We start from the raw sequence: 20,613 nt of genomic DNA, 5'->3' as shown, positions 1-20,613 counted from the left end.
GTTTCCTCCTTGAGAACTGGGCTTGCCAATACATTGAGAAAATATGTTTCTTCACATTTTTTTAAAATGTGTTTTCTTCAATGAAGTTCCATGGTAGTAAAGTAATTGAAATTAACTTTCCTAGTTAGTCATCTAACAAATTATCCCATGGCATTTGGAATGAAATTCAAACTCCTTACCAGTAACCATAGGGTCTATCTGTTTTGGCTCAGCTAGCTCTTCTAAACTCACTTCTTTCTGCCCTCTCCTTGCCAGGCCCAGGGTGGCTCTGTCCCTGGAACATGGCATCCTCATGTCTCTCCTTGTCTGTCTATCCAGACTCTTTTGGCGCTTTGCAGTGTTATATCCTTCTAGTCATTTAGCCTTCACTCTTCAAAGACGCTTTCACTGGTCATCTAATTTCCTAGAAGAACATCCAACTCTCCGTTATCGAGTTCTATTTTATGACAGAATTTTAACACAAACATCTCCTTCCTCTGGAATGTAAACTCCTCGGGGAAAGTCAGGGGCTTTATTAGTCTCATTGGTGGCTATATTTCTGTGGCCCAGCAGTGCCGGAATACAGAAGGCGTAGCATACTTGAATGCCTGTGTTTCTGAGAGGAAGATTCAGGAACAGCAAGTTATCATCTTGAATCAATTCTAATTTTATGTCATGTCTCTGTGGGATAATCGTCTTCTTTGTGGCTCACTTTTTCTTCCTTTATAAGAAGAGGATTTATTTGCTGCCTAGAGACTATGCACGGGTTAACTCATTGTGAAAACAAAATGAAACTATGTGTTCACTTATTTGCTTTTAAAGTACTTTTCTGGATTTTTCTGAAGTAAGATTAAGAGGTAAGAGTTTGTTAAACATCAAAAGCCGACTGGTTCTGGCTGCTGAGGTCCCATGTTACGTAAGGATTAAAGCCTATTCAGTTTGTAAAACATCCCTTTGGAAATAACCCTGTGAACTTTCGGGACTCCAACAACTAGTTTTCCAATTTGTCATCCATTGTTGAAACAGATCACTGTTTCTGCAGTTGAACACTAGATTAAGTAGTTATGTCAAAAATGAATATCTTAAAGCATTCAAATCACACACCATGAGATGACCACCCAAGGAGAGACATGTGGGAATGAGACCCAGAAGGGACTGTGTATTCATGCTTCCCATTTTATGTTTGTTTCTGGGCAAGAGCAGACTGAGTGAGCTGGCAGGTGGAGTAGAACATTACTTCAACCATTATCTCTCTCTGGCCCCTTATTCTCCACAAGTGGGTGTAGATGTATTTGCTTTAATCCAACAATCGTCATTCCTCTGTAGGTTAAGGTTATTTGAAGCTGGATTTATTGCTTCTCTGGAGAGTGGTGTGGATAATCAATGGACTTTCAAGTCCCAGGGAGAATTGGTTAGCGATAGTCCCGTCTGGATATCTATTTCCATGCAAGAGAGGTATCATTTGGCAAAGTCTCAGGGCTCTAGGAGCAATATGGAATTGCCTCTCTCTGCCAATGTTGGGAAAGCCTTTCCCACTCAGGGTACTTGTCTGTCAGTTATCAACCTGTAATCCCTAAGGCAGACACCCAGAGGATTTAAGGACTTTTCTAATTGGCAGAATCTAGAAATAGTATTGTGAACTTGGAAGCTAAGAGCCCCTATTGCCACTGCCTTTGGATTCTAGAAATATGAAGCCACATGGTACATCCTGAACAGTCCCTAAATTCCTGTCCTTAACTTTGAAGTCGGCAGCTCTAGAAGGGTTTTTTTGGACAAAAGGCATGGAGTTGGTTGGCATCTTAGGCTGCCATCCGAATTTGCATGGTTTTTAACTATTGTCCAGTTGAGGATAATGAGTCAAAGTATGATTAGCAAATAATGACTTTTCAAAAGACTGGATACCTCCTAAACCTCATCACAATCTGTAAAGTCAGAAGCTGTTTTGTCTGGCAAGCATGTGTTTACATGAGAATAAGAGAAGGGAGAAAGGAGGAGCCAGCCCCAGGAGGAGAGGGCCCAGGAGGGTAATCTCAGGCAGTCAGACTCCACGGCCCACTGGAGCTGTCTCAGGAACCACCTCTCCAATTTTTCCACCCTTGCTTCCTTGTTTTCCCCAACCCCCATCCCACAGTGATTTCGTAATTTCCATTCCATCCTTCTGAAGATAAAAGACACCATGGGCGGGATCCATGAATAAAAGTCGTTATTTATCGATGCCGGTTTTGGGGAATATTTTTCCTTCTGATTCATGAACCACTTTTCTACATTCGAAAAGCAGTTCATAAATCGTTCAGCACTGGCAGAAATTAATAATAATGAATCCATTTACATAACATAGTCTCATCCTGCCAGGTGCTGATAATATTTGAAGCTGGAATCTTCTGGGGAAACCGGATGGCAGTAGGTGTGTGTGTTTTCCCACACCTCAGACCTCACACCTTCCTCTTGTGAATATAATCAGAAGCTTTATTATCAAATGTCCAGTCTTGGTCACTGGGAAATGCTATTTGAAAAACTGGGCAAAAAATAAAAATAACAACTATTTTTGTGTCAATCCAGCTCTGTAGTCTGATGGTTAAGGGAGTTGGGTCCCACATGGCTGACAGTGGTTCAAATCCCAGTCCTGGCAGCTTGAAAAACACAACATGTGTGTATGTGAGTGTGTGAATGTGTATGTGCCCAAAATCCTGACAAGGTGGAGAAAGAGAGAGAAGGAATTGAGGTATAACCACATTCCATTGGGAAGTCCTTTCTCCCTCTCTCTTTCTGTCTCTCTCTAGCAAGTACTTGAAACCTTCTGTCAATAAGAATAGTAAAAAAGAAATATTTCAGTATCTCTAGAAAACAATTATAAGCCATGTGAGAGTCCATGCGTAGTCAAAATGTAGTCAAGTTAACCTTTTGAGGAAAAGCACAAATCCACAGAATCATTAATTCCATGTGGAGATTTTCATCATTTGATCACACACACACACACACACACACACACACACACACACACACACACTTGCATAACCATAAATAAACATAAATAGTACTCTTGTACAACAAAATGAATATAAAGTCAGTGGGTGGATTTATCAGAAATTGTATTTTCGAGAGAGTATGCCAAAGAGCACAGATTCTGTTAATAAGCGGCTCTTAAATGATCAAATGAGTGGATGTAACTCCCAGTTAAACCAAACTAAGGTGCCTGTCTGCAGCAGAGTAGCATACTCAACAAATGGACTGAAGAGTTTGGAAGACATTTGTTATATTTTGTGTAAGTTTTCCCCACCCCAAGAACAGAAGGTTACATTTTCACATACCTGAGTAGTTCTTGAATCCTTAACATCACTGGTTCATACTTAATGACATTAATCCTTAATGTCACTGGTCCATACACTGGTCCTTCTCTATTTTGTTATTTATTTACCTTACCCCTCAGATGGATCCTATTCCTATAGGAAGCTGTAAGTTCTGTTTAACGTGTGCATCTTTGTTTCCTTTGATGTACTTTCAACTTACATAGATGATACCGTGTTATTTACCCCATGTTGTGCATTTCTTGTTTCATGAAGCACCATGATTTTCACAAGTACCCATGTTGCTCTGTAAACATGAACTCTGCTGTTTCATTGTATTTTCAAATGTACCCATATTGTTGCTCTGTAAATATACAATCACTATGCTCCATAATTCCCCTCTATTCTCCCAGAGTGGAGGGGACACAGCGGCTGCCTCCAACTCTCCATCAATATGAGTAATGCTGCAAGGAACACCCTTTTGGATAGATGTGAGAATGTCTTTGAGATATGCATGTATGTCTAGCAGCAGAATTGCTGGGTCATAGCATGTGCATATATCAGATTTGACTTAGTGAAACCTGGTGCCCCCAGAGTGTTGACCGTTCCTGTCTATTTTCCCACCAGCAGTGACAAGAGCCCTGTATCCTTGCCAGCATGTATCATTATCTTGCCAATCTGAAAGGTATAAAGTATAATACTATCTTGTTTTAATGGCATTTTTCTAATTACTAATAAATGTGAACATCTCTTTATGTGCTTACTAATTAGCTTTCTGAATCTTTTCTGTAAATTGCCCATTTATAGCCTTTATGTATCTTTTCCTTCTGGGGTTTCTACCCTCTTCTTATTGATTTGTAGGAATCCCTTATCCAGTTTTTGACTTCACAAATATCTCCTCTCATTCTATCATTGTATATTAACTCTCCATATTATCACTCCATGATTAAAATATAAAAGATTGTGGGACCAGCAGATGGCCTAATGGTTATGTTGCTGGACTCTCACATGGCCAACTGTGGTTCATGTCCTGGATCCAGTGGCTTCAAACTCACACTGGGCATGTGTACGTGCATGCCCAAGATCCTGAGAGGAGCATGGAGGAGAAGGAATTGCAATGTGACCATCCTCCCCTGAGGGGTGATTTCTCACTTTCTGTCTGTCTCTCTCTGGCAAGTGCATATGCCATACAGCAAAAATCTCTCTTATAAAAAACATACACACACACACTCACACACACACACACACACACACACGTATATAAGATTGTGACTTCTAGCTTGTTAGGAGATACTACTGCTGTTCCAGCTTGTCATTTTGAATAGACCACGTGGCAGGGAATTGAGGGAGCCCTCCAGTCAACAAGGAACTAAGGCCGTCAGTCCAGCAGCCTATGGATTGCCAACAATCATGTGAACTTGGAAGTGGGTCCCTCCTGAGTAAACCCTCCAGATGACTGAGGCTCTGGTGGACATTTGATTGTAGCCTGTAAGAGAAAATTTGAAGTAGAAGATTCACTAAGGGCCATAGGAGTCCTGATGCAAGGAGATGAAGATGTTCATGGTTTTATGTTGCTAAGTTTTGGGCTAATTTTTCAGTCAATAATCGATAACTCATACCAGTTCTAGAGTTGTAATTCTTATATTTAAATCTTCAATCTACCTAGATTTATCCCTCATTGGTGGTATTAGGAAGAGATTTAGCTTTATTTTTCAACAGAATTGATCTTGAATTCCAAACCGGCTACTTGTGTTCTGTCTCACTGAGTGAGGAACTATGTGAAAAATTGCTAGCTGCAGTGTCTCTCTCACAGACAGGACTTGGTGAAAAACAGCTATGGATGTAGGTATTTGTTATTTTGCCATCTCAGTGAGAGGTCATTGTAGAACAAGTTTTCTAAACTTGTCTGCCAGTGGTCTTTTCCTGACTGATCATTACATGGAGCTGTGTTCTGAGAAGCTTGCTTTGGGATATGAACAATTGAGAAGGTTAATATTTTGCCCCTACCATGCCCCTGAGAGACAGGCCTCTTTGTAAGTAGACAAAACTCCTCTAAGGAGAAAACCTGGGTTCTAGTCCTGATGTTATTGTTGGCCAGTTGTGCTCTATCAAGGGAGTTCACTTTCTTTTTTTGTCTCCAATTTCCTTATGTATTTATGAAGAAGGTGTTAAGGGTGACTTTTTTGTTGTTGTTTTTAGAATTATTTACTTAATTTTATTTATTCATTCAATCATTTTAATTTGACCAGAGAAAGACGGACACACAGAGATAAGGAAAGTGAGAATGCAAGCCACCAGGTCCAGGACTCGAACTGTGGTCGGCCATGTGGGAGTGTCCAGTGCCTTAAACATCACGCCACCTACTAGCCTGATTTTTTTAAAAAGATAATTATTTATTTAACTTTATTTATTCATTCAATTTTTTAAAACTTTGACCACACACACACACACACACACACACACACACACACACGCTCACACGGAGAGAGAGAGAGAGAGAGAAAGCAAGCAAGCCACCAGGTCTGGGACTTGTGGGAGTGTCAGCCATGTGGGAGTGTCCAGCGCCTTAACCACCATGCCACTCTCTGGTCCCCAACTTTTTTTTTTTTTAACCTCCATTCTATGTGATCACTGTGCTCCCTGAGAAGCAACAGGAACACGTTGGAGAGTGAGGATTTTCATAGTTTGAAAAAACAGGAAGCAATAGGTTAGAATTTACTCACCTTGTAGATATTGACTTGATCAAATTCAGATCGATCTGAGCACTCTTCCTTTCTTCTGCCACAACCCATTCAGTGGTCCGTATCTCCCAATCTGGACAGGGAGTCCAGCTCTTTCAGGTGACATCAGGCAGTTCAAACAACTTAAATATCTCACAGTGGCCTCTTGCCTCTTAATAACAGCCACAGTGTATTTTGCCAAAGATTTTTGCCATTCATTTTCAAGTCTATGTCTGCTAGAAGGGAGAAATGAAGTGCGTGTGATTCTGACTCACTTTAACGCTGTTCAAGGAAGTATCACTCAGACAGCCTTTTGAAGTCATTCCTTGTAGAAAGAGAGTGCTATTGCTCATCCAATTGGCAGACACATAAAGGAGTCACCCACACACCAAAGTCTTTCTGGATGAGTTTAGAACTTTGCAAACATTTGATGGGGTTGTAGTTTTCCTTCTGAGTACCTCACAATAAATACACAAAAATGTCTCCAGGGGACATACACTGTTGAAAAAGGTTCCCAGAAAATGTATGGGTTGTGTAAAGGGATTATATCCTGTGACAATCACTCCTGGGACTGCTGCGATGAGCAGAACCACTAGTAGACTGGGTGGAGAGAGAATGTTGCAGATCGATGGGACATCTGATTAGCTCTCACTTTACTTGGGCTATTTTTTGAATTGTCATTGAGGAACCCATACACTCTAATGAAAAAACCAACACATTTCATACTGCTAAAACCATTCCTATTTCAGAGCCCCGTGCTCGGTGAGCTTATCCTAAGCTTGCCTTGTGAAGGAGACATTCTTCGTACTCCCATGTTACAGATGAGTAGCGAACCATGTGTTCTGGGGTCAATCGGAGGTGAGATGACAGTGATAACAGATCCATTTATCATCAATCGAAGGACTGATGAATGAAATTTAGAGAAAATGACAAAATTTAGAGAAAAATGACAAATTGAGAAAAGACATTTGTACTTTATTGAGTTGTTGGAAAAGTCAGGACACATCTTTATGCCAAAAAAAAAACCAGAAAAATACGCCATGACTTTTCCAACAACCAAATATATACCCAACAAGAGATTATATCTATATCATACAAAGGATGCCAGAAAACAAAGAACTAAGAAGCAACCAAAATTTTAAAAAGACAAAGGATATGAAATAGGTAATTTGTGAAAAGACAAAGGCCAAATGTTAATATTTGAGGACCTTCTCAAACCCATGGCTAACCAGAGAAATGTCAATTAAAACAAGAAGGCTATATCCCTTTGAATCATTAGATTGGAAAAAATTTAGACCACAGGATGTCTATTGGCAGGATATGGGGGTATAGGACCTTTAATATGGAGTTAGTGGGGGTGTAGACCAATGCAAGCATTTTGGAAAACACTCTTGCAGAGGAGGGTGTAAGCGAGAGTCTGTATCTCTTCTGACCAGGCAGCACTGCTCCTCGGTGCACAATCCTAATAAATTCTCCCCCTGGTCTGCAGAGGCCCCTGCACAAAGGCTTCCTTGCAATCTCGTCTGTGGTGATGGTTGGCAATAACTCGATGTCCACTTCTGGGGGAGGTGAAGGCCTGTCACCCAGGGGATACCCATCTTTGGAGCACCGTGCTACAATCAGGTGCCACAGACTATGTGATGACAGGCTTGGGTGTGAAAACACAGGGCTCAGTGAAAATAGGGAGAAATAGAACAAGATAATGAATGCACTGCCATTTACACAATATTTTTTTGGACAGATTTTTGCTATAGGGCACATGCACTCACCAGAGAGATCGAGAGACAGAAAGCAAGAAATCACCCTCTGGGGGAGATGGTCATGCTGCAAACCCTTCTCCTCCATTCTCTTCTCAGGATTTGGGGCATGCACACACACATGTTAGGTGTGACTGTCAAGCTGCTGGGTCTGGGACTTGAACTGCGGTCAGTGATGTGGGAGTCTAGCACCTTCACCACTATGCCATCTGCTGGTCTCCATTTACACAAATTTAAAAAGCACTGCACAAGAACATATCTATACACACTTTAAAAAAGACAATAGAAAGAAAAAGATACACATTAAACATATGAGTTATTGGAAAAGGGAATGGGAATGGATAGGTTAAAAAGAGAAGGTCTTCCTCTGAGCAGTGGGGGAAGTAAGTGGAGGAGGTACAGATTTTAGGGAAGGTATTTTACCTACTTTCTATGGGAGAGATATGAGCAAGTTCCAAAGACGACAGGGAGGCATCGTGGAGAGCAGAGAAGGAGACGTAGTGAATAGAGAGGTGAGGGAGGGAAGGGAAGTCCAATAAGGAGGGGAGAGAATGACATCCAGAGCACAAGTACAGGGGCTTGTTGTGAACAGGGAGAGGGGCACGTTATCCATTGTAAGGGAAGAGAAGGAAAAAAACTGATAAGGACGGTTTACTGGAGAATGGGGTGCCTGTAGAGGGCAGGGCTCCCTTTGGTGGCCTTTTAATTTCCTATAAAACATGTTTCAGCAGCTTATGAGAGTGACAAAAGAGGAGAGCAGAGAAGGTTAGAAAAGAGCTGAGGAAAGTGTCAGTGAGCGGTGCAGAGGGCCCGGTGAAGTGGTAGCGCGATGCAACAGTATGCAAACTGGGACTCTGTATAAGTAACGGGACTGGCCTTGGGCTGGGAAAAAAGAAACGCCAATAAAGCATGATAGGGAGAAAATGAGGGTTGGAGGGCATCTGTAGAGTTGACAACGCCAAGAACATATGATCTGGGTTCACTGAGCAAAAGCCAGAGGGAGAGATGTTCTCATTCATAACATGGACTGTGAGTATTTAAATGGCCGACATGGAGGCCCATGGCCTAGTGGTTAAGGAAGCCAGATCTCACATGGCCAAACACATGGTTCAAGTACCAGACCTGGCAACTTGAAAAACATGCTGTGTGTGTGTGTGTGTGCCCCAAATCTCAACAGGACAGAGAAATGGAGAAGGGATTATAAGAGTACGCCCCATTGGGAGGTACTGTTTCTTTCTCTCTCTTTCTCTTTGTCTCTCTCTCTCTTTCTCTATCTCTGGCAAGTGTGCATACTTTACAGTAAATTAAATGAACGAGTAATGCTAGCTTGGAGCAGTCCCAGGACTGGCAAGCCCATGTGGCCTGCACAATGGTTGGTTGAAGAGGTGGTGGTGAAAGAAATGGGCATTTGAGTTTTGGGAGGAAGAAATGGAAAGGTGAAGCTGCCCAATATAATGGCAAGACACGCACCAGAGAAGGTGTCTTCTGGCTATCTCCAAACTGTTCGTACATGGGGATGCAGGGCAGTAATCAATGCATTAAAGAAGAAAGAAGACGAGATGCCCAGGGAGAAAGCTAAACAATGTTTTGTGGCCCATCACTTCTTCACAAGGTCTTGTATACTCTTCCCCAGACCCCTGGCCTTGATCTTCAGCTCAGAAAGCTGAGGCAGCTCCTCTTCCTAGCCTAGGAAAGGAGTTGTCACAACAGAAATGCACAGAGAAATAAAAGAGAATAAAAATCTAAGTGAAGGAATTTCAAACTAGCACAGGCAAATGTTTGGATAAAAAGGATTTTTGAGATTCATAGCATTCAGTTTTTGCCCCAGACAAATATCTTGGAAGCATAAGTGATAAGGTCATTTTAGATCCCATGAAGACACTAAGATCTGGGGAAAAGGTGAGGATAGGCTGTGTACACAGATGTGCAGTGTCTGCAATGGGACACCTCCAGGCTTCACTGTGCTGCAGGGCAGAGGGACAATGAGTTTATCTCATTGCCTTTGTCCACTAGCATGACTGGCTGTGCATGGAGCTATGGCAGTCACTGTCAGACATGTCCAGTGAAGGCTGCTCACAGACAACAGCCAGCCTGATGGCCACTGACCATCTTGTAAGGTAAGTGTGCTCTGTAACCCAAGGTCAGGTTCAGCCTGATCCAGCTAGCATGGAGGACAATGGTCCACTTACTAATGCAGGTCACTCTTATACCACTTGACTTCCTATAGGATGGACAGTGGAGACTTGGACTCCTGGGGACAGAGGTGAAAACGGGAGAAAGGAATAATATCCAAAATATTTAACAACCTCTATTGCACAGGGCAGAATGGGAGCAGGTTTTTAGAATAGTGACCTTACAATTGTTAGATTGTGAGCAGTTGAAGGGTCTGAAGGAGGGCTGGGCAGGCTAGGACCATTTGGGGTTTGGGGAAATGGCACTATGCCAACCAAAATAGACATATTTCAATATTTTAACAATAGATCTGGCTGTATGGGTGGGTTTCAGCTGAGTATCAGCTTTATATGGAATACTTGGGCATCACACCACTGCTCAGAACTGGAACAGAGCACTTTCCTGCTTGTGGGAGGGAAGCAAATGAGAACTGGAGTAACTGAAGCCAGGTCCAGGGAGAGAAGCCATGGACATGGGTGGGAGTGATGGACCGTGAGACTCACTTGGACATGGCATGAGGAGTTTTTCAAGAAAATGCCTTGACTCAAAAGAGTAACTCTGGATATATATTCAGGCATTTTGAGGACTCTGAGAGCTGAAGTTATTATTATTACTTTTTGAGATGTTTTACTATAGGGTGCATGTGCTTGCTGGGGATTGAGAGAGACAGAGAGAGATAAACAGAAAGTGAGAAATCACCCCTCCCCCAAGGGGGATGGTCACACCACAGTCCCTTCTCCTCCATTCTCCTCTTGGGATCATGAGCATGCATACACATGTGCCCAGCGTGAGTTTTAAGCCACCCGGTCCAGGACTCGAATCATGGTTGACTCCATGGAAGTCTAGAGATGTAACCTTTTCCCAAGAGCAAAAGTTATTGGCATGTAGGAAAAGGCTCTTTCAAATTCTCCACATGACAACAGCAGAAGCACCAGCACCTATTGACCTCGGTGCAGGTCCATTGTAGTGTGAACAAGTCTGAGCCTAACCTGGATGTCCTCATGGGATGCTGCATTCCTCCTGCTTCTACCATACCATTCCTGACATGAGCACCCCTTGTGGATTCTTTCTGTAACTTTTGGCAAACAGGTGCCAGATATAGAATTAAAATTTAGTGTAGCTATGGTTTGGAGGTGGCAGCCAGCGATATTCAGTTTGAGATTCCACCAGGTGAGGGGACCACGGGTTCTGAGAAGGTGGCTGGGAGACTGGACTTCTTCTGTGGTTGGGGAGAAAGGACCCACCTGAAGACCCAGAGCAGAGGCCGAGATGCATCTGTTTGGGCTCATTCTGAGATGACAGGGACACATTGATCCTATGGTTCGCTGGCTCACAGAGGGCAGGGAGCAACAGTCAAGGCAATGAGGACAAGATCACACCACCATCTCTATCAGGGTGAGTGGAATCCAGAGCACCTGGCCTGTCGTAGCAGCAGCAGACTGCTGGGGGGAGCTGGGTGTGTTCAAACACGATCAAATCCTGCAGGCATCATGAGCATTCCTGACTCCAATTGTTCCGTGCCAGGATGCTGAAATTCTGAAGGGCCATTACCCCCTGGCCCTTCTATTTCTGTCTGCTGTGAGCGCGCCTTTGGAAATGGCGGGGAATTTGCATTTATCAGAAAATTGCTTACTTACTCTAATCAGCTATTTTTAAGGTTTTATTTTAGCTAGATAATGAATAAGACTAAATTGATGTCAGGCATGAAGTAATTTTAACCAATACCTTCAAAAGTCTATAATACCAAATATTGGAAAATTATATGTAGGGTAATCTAAATAATGAGATGTTAAAATTTCTTGGATCCCAGGAACTCTTCTATTCATTTTGTTCCTCTCTCTCTTTCAACCTCACTGTGGGAGGCTCCATCGCTGACATCTTTATATATGATGTTCTCATTTCAAAATGCCACTGAACCTTCAAATGAACACTTGCGTATGGTCCTTGAATACAAAAATACTTAAATCAAGATTTTTATATTTTGGTGCAGTCAGCCAGAATGCACAGAGGAAAATGGGAAGATTTAGCTCAGGACCCTACCCAAGGAAAGCAGGGAAAGGCCCACCAAGGAAAGGAGGGAGGCATTCAGCCAGCAAAGGTACAGATGCACTCAGAGATTCCAGAAGACCCAGTAGGGAAGAGCGCCCTCCCTTTGGGAACCTGGAGAAAACACAAATTCCAAGTTGTGAGAAAATTCCTTCTCCTGAGAGTAAGGACCTCAGATACGCTCCAAGGAGGAGCTGTTAAATGGGTACCTTGTGCATTACATGGGGTCAAACTCTTGTATCTTCAGAGGATGTTGAGGAAGGTAGCACACCCAGGATGTGAGGTGAATGCTGCTGAATAAGGTCTAAATGAAGACCTGGGAGCTCCTGGCTACTGCCTGCCTGTTAGTTTTCTTCACTATTCTGGTCTCATACCTAAGAAAGAAATGGCCAATCTGCATGTGGATTAAGAAGATGTCAAGGAATTTATGTACACATACTAGTCATTGTCCACCATGTGCCAGGAACTGAGCTGGATGACTTATTGACATGATCTGACTTGATTCTTACAGTGACCTACATGTTTACTATTGTCACATCTTTCTATATATATAAAAAAAATTCTTCTAAGAAAGAGAGAGAGACTCCGATCTACCCCTAGCGCCAGCCAATCCAGATCATTGTCAAGGGCACGTGTATCTTGTCCGCACAAAAGACCTTGGGATGTGAAATCAGGACCTTCTCATACAGGCCCAACATCATGGATCGTTATGTTACCACACACTGCTATGGCTGCCTGCACCTCTTAATTTTATTTATTTTATTTTTCCAGCCTTGTGGAGGTAGAATTGATGAATAAAACTAAACAACTCAAGGGAGTTGTCAGCGATAAAGAAAAGACCTTCAGGGTAAATGACAGACTCAGGGATAATTCAGGAAATGTTTAGTAGCGATTATGTTTTGCCAATACTGGTTAAATGTTTTAAAAACATTTACCCAATGTTTGGGGGGGTAAATACTTTTGTGTGAAGAGAAACCTCGGTTCATTTTGACACTAAGTCTGCTAAGGTATTCTTGGGGAAGCTCTTGTTCTTCCTGTTCTTGGGTCAGTGATCTGTTGGCATTGGCCAGAACCACCACAGTGGTCTCATCTAGGAATTGAGACCTAGCTAGACCAGAAACACAGTTAGGAAGGTCCTATGTGTTGGAAATCTGTCCACAGGAAGGACAGATTTGATGCATTTTCTGTCTTCAGTGTCTCTCTCCTCTGACCACTGACTTTTGTTCTGTTTAGTTTTTTTAAATTTTTAAATTATTATCCATACATTAAATAATTATACATAATTTAGATTGTGAATAGACTTTACCCAGCATGATTTATACCTCAGTCCAGTCCAGTTGAGACTACTATACATATCCTCATCGAAAGATAATAAACCTTATCTGTGTCCCACAAGTGTCTTACCTCTCCATGTTTCCCCCAAATTTCCTTTGCTATGCTCTTACCCTCCCATACTCTTTCTATTTTTGTTTTTGAATGAGAGGCTGAGAGACTCCTACTCTACCTTCAAAACTCAGCTTGGATGTTGTCACCTCCAAAAAACATCTTATATTCCAGGAGATAGGTTTAAAGACCTTGGCAGACCACAAGGCCCACCCTATACTTGAAGTTGTAAGACATGGTATGTTTGTCTGTCTCCCTCACAAAACAGCACTCTGTGACAGCAGGAACTCAACCAAGTACCATGGCTGTACCAAGCACCATGGTGGAAGAACAGAAGGAAGATGAAGGGATGTACATATGAACCTGTGATGGAGGAAGAGATAACAGGTTGCAGCTTGGGTCAGCACGACAAAGAAAAATGGACATCCAGGTTGCTGGTCTTCCATGCATGGTAAAGCACAGTGAGTGGGCTGAAAGTAGCCTCCTTGAAAATCTTATATGGATTGGTGCCTGTGTCTGATGGGCTGGGTTGGACAGCTGAAGGTCTAGGTTGTTAAGTTGGTGAGTTTTTGTGAGGCCAACACATCTGGAAGCTCTTCCTGAAATAGCAGCATTTAATGTGGGAGCAGACAAAATAGCACCCCCTAATGACCCACTTGCTGTTGACTAAAATCTAGCATAATATCACTGGGCTTAGAAAGGTATTTTTTTTCTTCCCAGTTCCTCCCAGTCTTTAGCAGAAGGAGAGAGAAAGGGAGACAGAGACACAGGAAAAAAAAAAAAAAAAACAGAAAGCACCAGAAGGGCAGAGATAGCAGACCAAGTGAGACAGTTATGAAGCTAAGGGAGAATTACATGGAGGAGAAGGACAGAATTCAAGAGAGATTCACTTGAAATCTATGTAGAAACCAATCTCCAGCCTAACTGCTGTTACTGAGAGCATCCCACCTTGAAATTCTTTAAACATATTTTACTCTTTTCTCTGATACTCAATTCCACTGAGGAATATTTTTGTTTTGCCTTTTTTTTTTTAAGGAAAAATGTTCATGGAAGGTTATAAAACACATATAATTTACTCACAGTGATTGCCCACATGTTATTTATGTGCTGTGCTGGCAGTGAAACAGAGAAGAACGACTTGATCAATGCATTAGTCTAATCACAGGGTCCCTGCTCTTAATTTCTTTTGTTGGTAATTTCCATACTCGGGCAGTAATGCGTAGAATTATCTCGATTTACAGATCTTAGGACCCTGGGGAAAATCTCTTTGGAGCCATTTCTGTTTCCTGAGGAATTTGATATTTATTCAATACTGAATTTGAAAGCCCTATAGTACAGATTCAACAACTTCAAATAACTCCTTAGAAATTGAGTAGGTCGGCATGACATGTTCTCTTTTTCAGTTAGTAGTTTTGGGGAGCTAAAAAACAGATCACAGAACAATACTAAGAACAACTGTTGGTTCAAATGAAGCTGTGATTTGACAGACTTGCATCTGTCAAAAAATAAACACATGCAAATAAAATACTACTCTTTTTAATTATTTTTTTTCCATAGAGTATATGCGCTCATCAGAAAGAGAGAGAGAGAGACAGAGAGAAGGAAGTGAAAAATCACCTTCCAGGGGATAAGGCCATGCTGCAATCATTTCTCCTCCATTCTCCTCTCAGGATTTTGGGTATACATGCACATTATTTTCAAGCCACCAGGTCCAGGGCTTAAGCCACAGTGAGCCATATGGGAGTCCAGTGATTTAACCACTATGCCACTTGCTGGTCCCTTTTTCTTATATAAATACATAGTAGTCTTTTGCTTTGCTTTGCCCAGTTTATAATGCAAATAATCTAAGATATAGTATTCATGGTAACCCTATAGGAAGCTGCAGGAGAAATTTCCCATAACTTCAGTTTATCTCAACAGTTTACCAGTTTAGAAGGCCCATGCTTCTAGCTGGATTTGATGACCAGCCTCTATCTCTTTGAAGGTCTGAAGGAGCAAAAAAGAGGTATAAGCAGGCCTTCCTTCCCTCGCATCAGCACCTGCAGATACAGATTGCAACAACTCAAACTGCCAAGTATATGTGGGACCATAGTCTTTGTGTTGAGCAAAGCCTTTCGGAGGGGCTCATGTGCAGGTGCATCCTATTCCCTTAACACAGACAGTCTGATCTCTAAAACTCAATGGGCATAGTTAAGTGACCAAAGAGAAGATTGGCAGGCACCTATGTGGGGACAGCATGGGAGGTGTGAAGCTTCTGGTCAGCAGAGGCAAAGGTTGGTAGGTATCAGGCCCAACATACTCAAACCACCAGCACTCACCCAGTAATTATAACTGTCTTTACTGGGCCTGTCACTTCCTGTTCAGCTTCTCAGACACTCACAACTCTTGGAAGTAGATGCTATTGGGACCAGCAGATGGCGTAATGGTTATGTCACTGGAGTTCCATATAGTCCACTGTGGTTCTCATCCCAGACCCAGTAGCTTAAAACACATGCTGGACGCATGTACGTGCATGCCCAAAATCCCAAGAAGAGAATGGAGGAGAAGGGATTGTGGCGTGGCCATCCCCCCTGGGAGTGACCTCTCCCTTTCTGTTTCTCTCTTTGTCCCTTTGGCAAGTGCACATACCCTATAGCAAATCTCTCTCTCTCTCTCTCTCAAAAAAAGAAGTAGATGGTATTAATATTTCATTTTCCTTATGAGGAAACTTGGGCCTCTGAGAGGTGGAGAGCATGCCCAATGCCTCAGGTGGTTAAGTATCAGAGAGAGGATTTCAATCTGGATTCTGACTGATTCCACAAATGCTTTAATACCTTTTGGTGAGTCATCACCTCTCAGAAGCAACTGACGGAACTGCCTCTCTCAGGCAAGAGCTGCCTCAGATTGAGGAGTTTCCAGGACACACAGCTTTTACTGCTAAAGCTGGGAAACTTCTGGATGAACTAGGAAAAGCTGGTTGCTTTATCTGAAAGTGAGAATAAAACATAAAACTAAATAGAGTGTTACTATTCAAAAACTGTAAAATCAAAAACAAGTGGCAAACCAGTGGCTTCTGGGTAGGCTGTGACCTTCTGGTGACTTTTGTTTGACTTGTTTAGTGTTCCTGAGGTGTTTTAAATAGAGCATGTTTGAAATTCTGAGGATGTCATATAGAAAGTTGGAAATTGGCTTCTCATAGAAAGATGAGATCTTGGGAGAAGGTTACGGTCACAGCAGGGTAATGGTGAATACCTTCTTTATTTAACATGTCCTTCACCAGTTCATGCTTAGGTCACCTCACTCACTCACCTGCTTGACTCTTGTAAACAGGTAGGTTTGAAATGTCTCATATGGAGAGGTTTCCCTTACAGTGACAAGGAAGCAAATGTCAGTAGAGCTCCAAAATATTTGCTCCTATCAATGAGTTGTTAGAATATCTTGGGATCTTTCTGTTAATTTTGAGAGAACGTTGTGGAACACCAGGTCTCAGGGCCAGGTCAGCTCATGGGGTAGGGGATTCTGATATAATCAAGGAAATGATTTTTTTAGGGCAGAGTCAATGGGCCCAGTGTCCCCGCCTCACTAGGATGGCAGTATCCCAAATACCCATGTCTCTAGAAGTGTGCTACAGCAGATGTAAGATCTCAGAGAACACATTTTATTTCACCCCCAGGAAATAGACATACCCTCTCCTCAGCAACTTCCCCAGGCCAGGCCTCCCGTCTCACCTGCAGAGCTCTCTCCTGTTTCCCCCAGACCATTTGACCTTTGGAATACAAAGGCTGCTGAAGGAAGGTCAAGGCCATGGACTGAGCCCTAGTGGGAAAATCTGAAAGTCTATACTCTAATTCACAGAGATCCCTGAACTGGTGGAGCCTGTTATTAACAATGGAAAAAAACAAACAAACAAACAAACAAACAAACCTGAGTTTGAGTCATTTAAAAGAATAGAGGTTTATTCTGCTTATGGTTAGAAGGTCTGAGGTCCAAGGTCCAGGAACCACATCTTATGACGGTCTTTTGTGGCATCTCAACACGGCGGAGGGCAAGAGAGTGAATGTCTGTATCCAGGTGTCTCTGTTCTTGTTTTTCTCCTTATAAACCCACTAGGAGTCAGTCATGGGAGCCCCATCCTGATGTCTTTAATCCTAATCTTCTCCCAAAGCTTCCACCTTTCAACAGCATAGTGGATTGAGTTTTCACCCTCTTTATCTCGTCAGCACCAAACCTCAACACATGAGTTTTGGGGAGACATTCAGCTCATAGCAAATCCTTTGCAAATTCTTTGTCTCTAAGCCTTAGTTTTCCTCCACATAATTTAGACTATCTTGACACTTTTCGAAGTTGTTTTAGCCATGAAAACTTTGGTCAGAAGCAGTCTTTCAAAACCTAGCAGGTGAACTAAAGTAGGAGCCCCAGAGCCCTGGGCTTCACCTAACCCCACCCCATAGCCACCAGACACAAGTAATTTGAACACCCAGGACTTTGGGGTTCAAATCTAGACTAGATAATTCCTGCAGCTTCTGGTCCAGGTTGAATATTCCAAGGTCCTACTCATGTGAAGAGGGAAATTTTTCTTTTTAGAGGTTTTTGTTTTGTTTTGTTTTGTTTGTTTGTTTGTTTTGCTATAGAGCATGTGATGTGCACTCACCAGAGGTAGAGAGAGAGAAAGAGAGATAAATCACCTCCCTGGAGATATGGCCACACCACAACCTCTTCTCTTTCATTCTCCTTTTGGGAGTTTGGTCATGCATGTGCCTGATGTGCCGCCAGGTCTGGGATTTGAACTGAGCAGTTGGCCATGTGAGATCCAGGGCCTTAACTACCATCTCACCTGTTGGCCCTGAAACAGAAATGTTCTTAGTAAGCCAGAAGCCCAAACAAATTCCGAATACCTAGGGAGTTTACACGGCCACAGCTACTCCCCAAAGTGAAAGCGAAGAGCTTGAGGAGTAGAGATGCCTTCTGGATTCCCACGGGATAATTCATATGCTCGAGCAAAAGTTAGAGGAGAGAAGATAGTTCCTTAATTCTATTGTTTCAAATTAGCCACTCAGTGACATCAGGGTGTAACTGACACTGACGTAGCATCTCAGATCTCAGAAAGGACTGTTGCGTGGATTATCCCATTTCTTGTTCATGCCAATGTATGCGATGGACAACATTATCCTCATTGAACAAACGAAGTCCAGAGAGGGTTGAGACCAGCCCTCCGAACTCCCAGTCTCATTCCAGTCCAAGCACCCTGTGGTAAACCTTTACTAATCAGAATACCCAATTTGTCTTAGGGATCGTTCTAGATTTCCCTATAAAAGCTGCAGCCTTTTCTGTCTCTCCTTTCTTTAGCCCTATGTTTTCTGGCAACCCAGTGAGACCCACATTTCAGAGCCTATACTGCAAGGCTTATTGCTATGGGCCAGAGAGTTGTGGGCTGGGGCCTGGGATTTACATCCCTCTACTGGGAACCGGGAGACTCAGTAGCTTCCTCTGAAGCTCAGATGCCTAGGGCCTGATGAAGACGACAACCTCAGATGATCCCTGTTCTTCATGACCAAGCCAGGGAAGACCTTCCCGATGTTCTTGCTATTCACCCCGACCTTGTGGTCTTACCCTTCTGGCTGAACAAGAGACAAACAGCTCCTCTCCACTTGGCTGTGTGCGGCTTAACGAATGCGTATGAAGACCATATAAATAATTCACATCACTCAAGAGGTGGCGAGCTGAACAAGTCCCTTCTGGTTACATTTATTTAAAGATAAGGTGAAACTAAGTGAGTGATGGCCCAGTTACAGAGGCCAGGGTCCAAAGGGGATTGGGACACTCTAAGTTACACCACCAGAGTGATTTGTGCAGAATTATGTCAACTTAGAGATCCTGGCACCTTGGGGGAAAGGGAAATGTCTTATCTCTAAGAAAAGTGATACACGATGAGTATTTTCCAAGTACAGCCTATGAGCTAATTCTACAGAATTCAATTCGGCCCTGGCAGAAACTGAATTTCTGTTTTAATCTAAAAGGAACTCAGAATTAGTAACCTTGCAAATGTTGTCTTCCTTTTGAAATGTCACTCACGGACTGTCTCGAGAAGCATGGGCTGACTTCCCATTGAGGGTCCTCTCCATGGGGTGGGGGGCTCTCTTCTTTTCAGAGGCAGGACTGGATGAGCTTCCAAACGGGATGCCAGAATCTTTGACTGTGAATCTGCGGATAAGAAAAAGATTGTTTTGAAGCTCAAGTGAGGGCAGTACTCGTGATCAAAAGAAGAACTTAGAAAAATTTGTGGTGTGGCTGACTGGTAAGGAGGAGATAAGAGATTTCTCCTCTCTTGATTTTTAACCACCCCTTCCTATACCCTAGCCACAAATTTTAATGCATCTCCTCTCTTTTCCCACACTACCCCTTAAATATTTCCAAGAAAGACTTCTAGAACTTTGTAATAAGGAAATTGTATCGCCAGCTGACAATAAAATTTACGAAGCAAGGAATGCCTCTGTTAATACTTTCCAACGTCTTTGTTTTTGAACGACCAAGATGCTGAGAATATTCCAATTCAGTAACCCTGCCTCCAACAGGCAGCGAAACAGTTAGCGAGGTTGACAGATAGATACAGCCGCGATGCAATAATCCTTGCTGCATTGAACTTTGTATTTAAACACTTATTTTATGTTTAATTAATTTCTCCAAAGTGGAAAACTTCCAGGCTGCCTTTGAAGCAGGCTGTTGGTTGAAAATATTTTGTTTTAAGGATAAGAGAGAAAGGAAGGAAGGAAGGAAATTGGGGGAAAGGGTTTATGTTTTTTCTGTTGTTTTTTCAAATATGTTATGACAGAGTGAAAAGGCCTCCTGAAAGTGCAATTCTTTGTGTGATGGAAGAGAAATGCACCTACGAGTCTCACATCATCAAAGAAACAGACGTGTATCTATAATTTATGCCTTGCTTTAAGCTTCTGCTGATCTGATGTGGCTTTTTTAAGACAACACAGGCAGCCCTGGCATCACTTGTCAATCACTGGGGCATGCGCAAATCGCAGACCATTAGTAGGAGAGACGGCGGAGTTTCTTTAATGACGCTTTTATATGGGGCACGCTGGCAGTGAAACAGAGAGGGTCTGACTTGATCAATGCATTAGCCTAATCACAGCGTCCTTGCTCTTAATTTCTTTTGTCGGCAATTTCCATACATGGGTTGTGTCCAGAACCCTGGCAAAGACCCATTTACAGTCCTGCATGATCTGTGCAGTCACCTCGCCTGAGTCCCACTCAGTGGGAAGCGATTTCTGGAAGCGAGGGGCC

At 42.7% G+C, this 20,613-nt stretch overlaps 1 long non-coding RNA gene across 4 annotated transcripts in view; it reads left to right on the top strand.

Annotated features, from left to right (window-relative positions):
• The window catches only part of LOC114006029 (uncharacterized), an 89,354-nt gene that overhangs the window by 60,085 nt on the left and 8,656 nt on the right, over positions 1 to 20,613 (top strand). For all 4 annotated transcript variants that reach the window (XR_003547803.1, XR_003547801.1, XR_003547802.1 and 1 more), the window contains one exon: positions 13,610 to 13,792. This is a non-coding gene — a long non-coding RNA (uncharacterized LOC114006029). The remainder of the gene's footprint in view (positions 1 to 13,609; positions 13,793 to 20,613) is intronic.

The sequence above is a fragment of the Tupaia chinensis genome, unplaced genomic scaffold (genome assembly GCF_000334495.1).
Source record: "Tupaia chinensis unplaced genomic scaffold, TupChi_1.0 Scaffold145396_1, whole genome shotgun sequence".
Lineage (NCBI taxonomy): Eukaryota > Metazoa > Chordata > Mammalia > Scandentia > Tupaiidae > Tupaia > Tupaia belangeri.
This window is presented reverse-complemented; position numbering and strand designations above follow the sequence as displayed.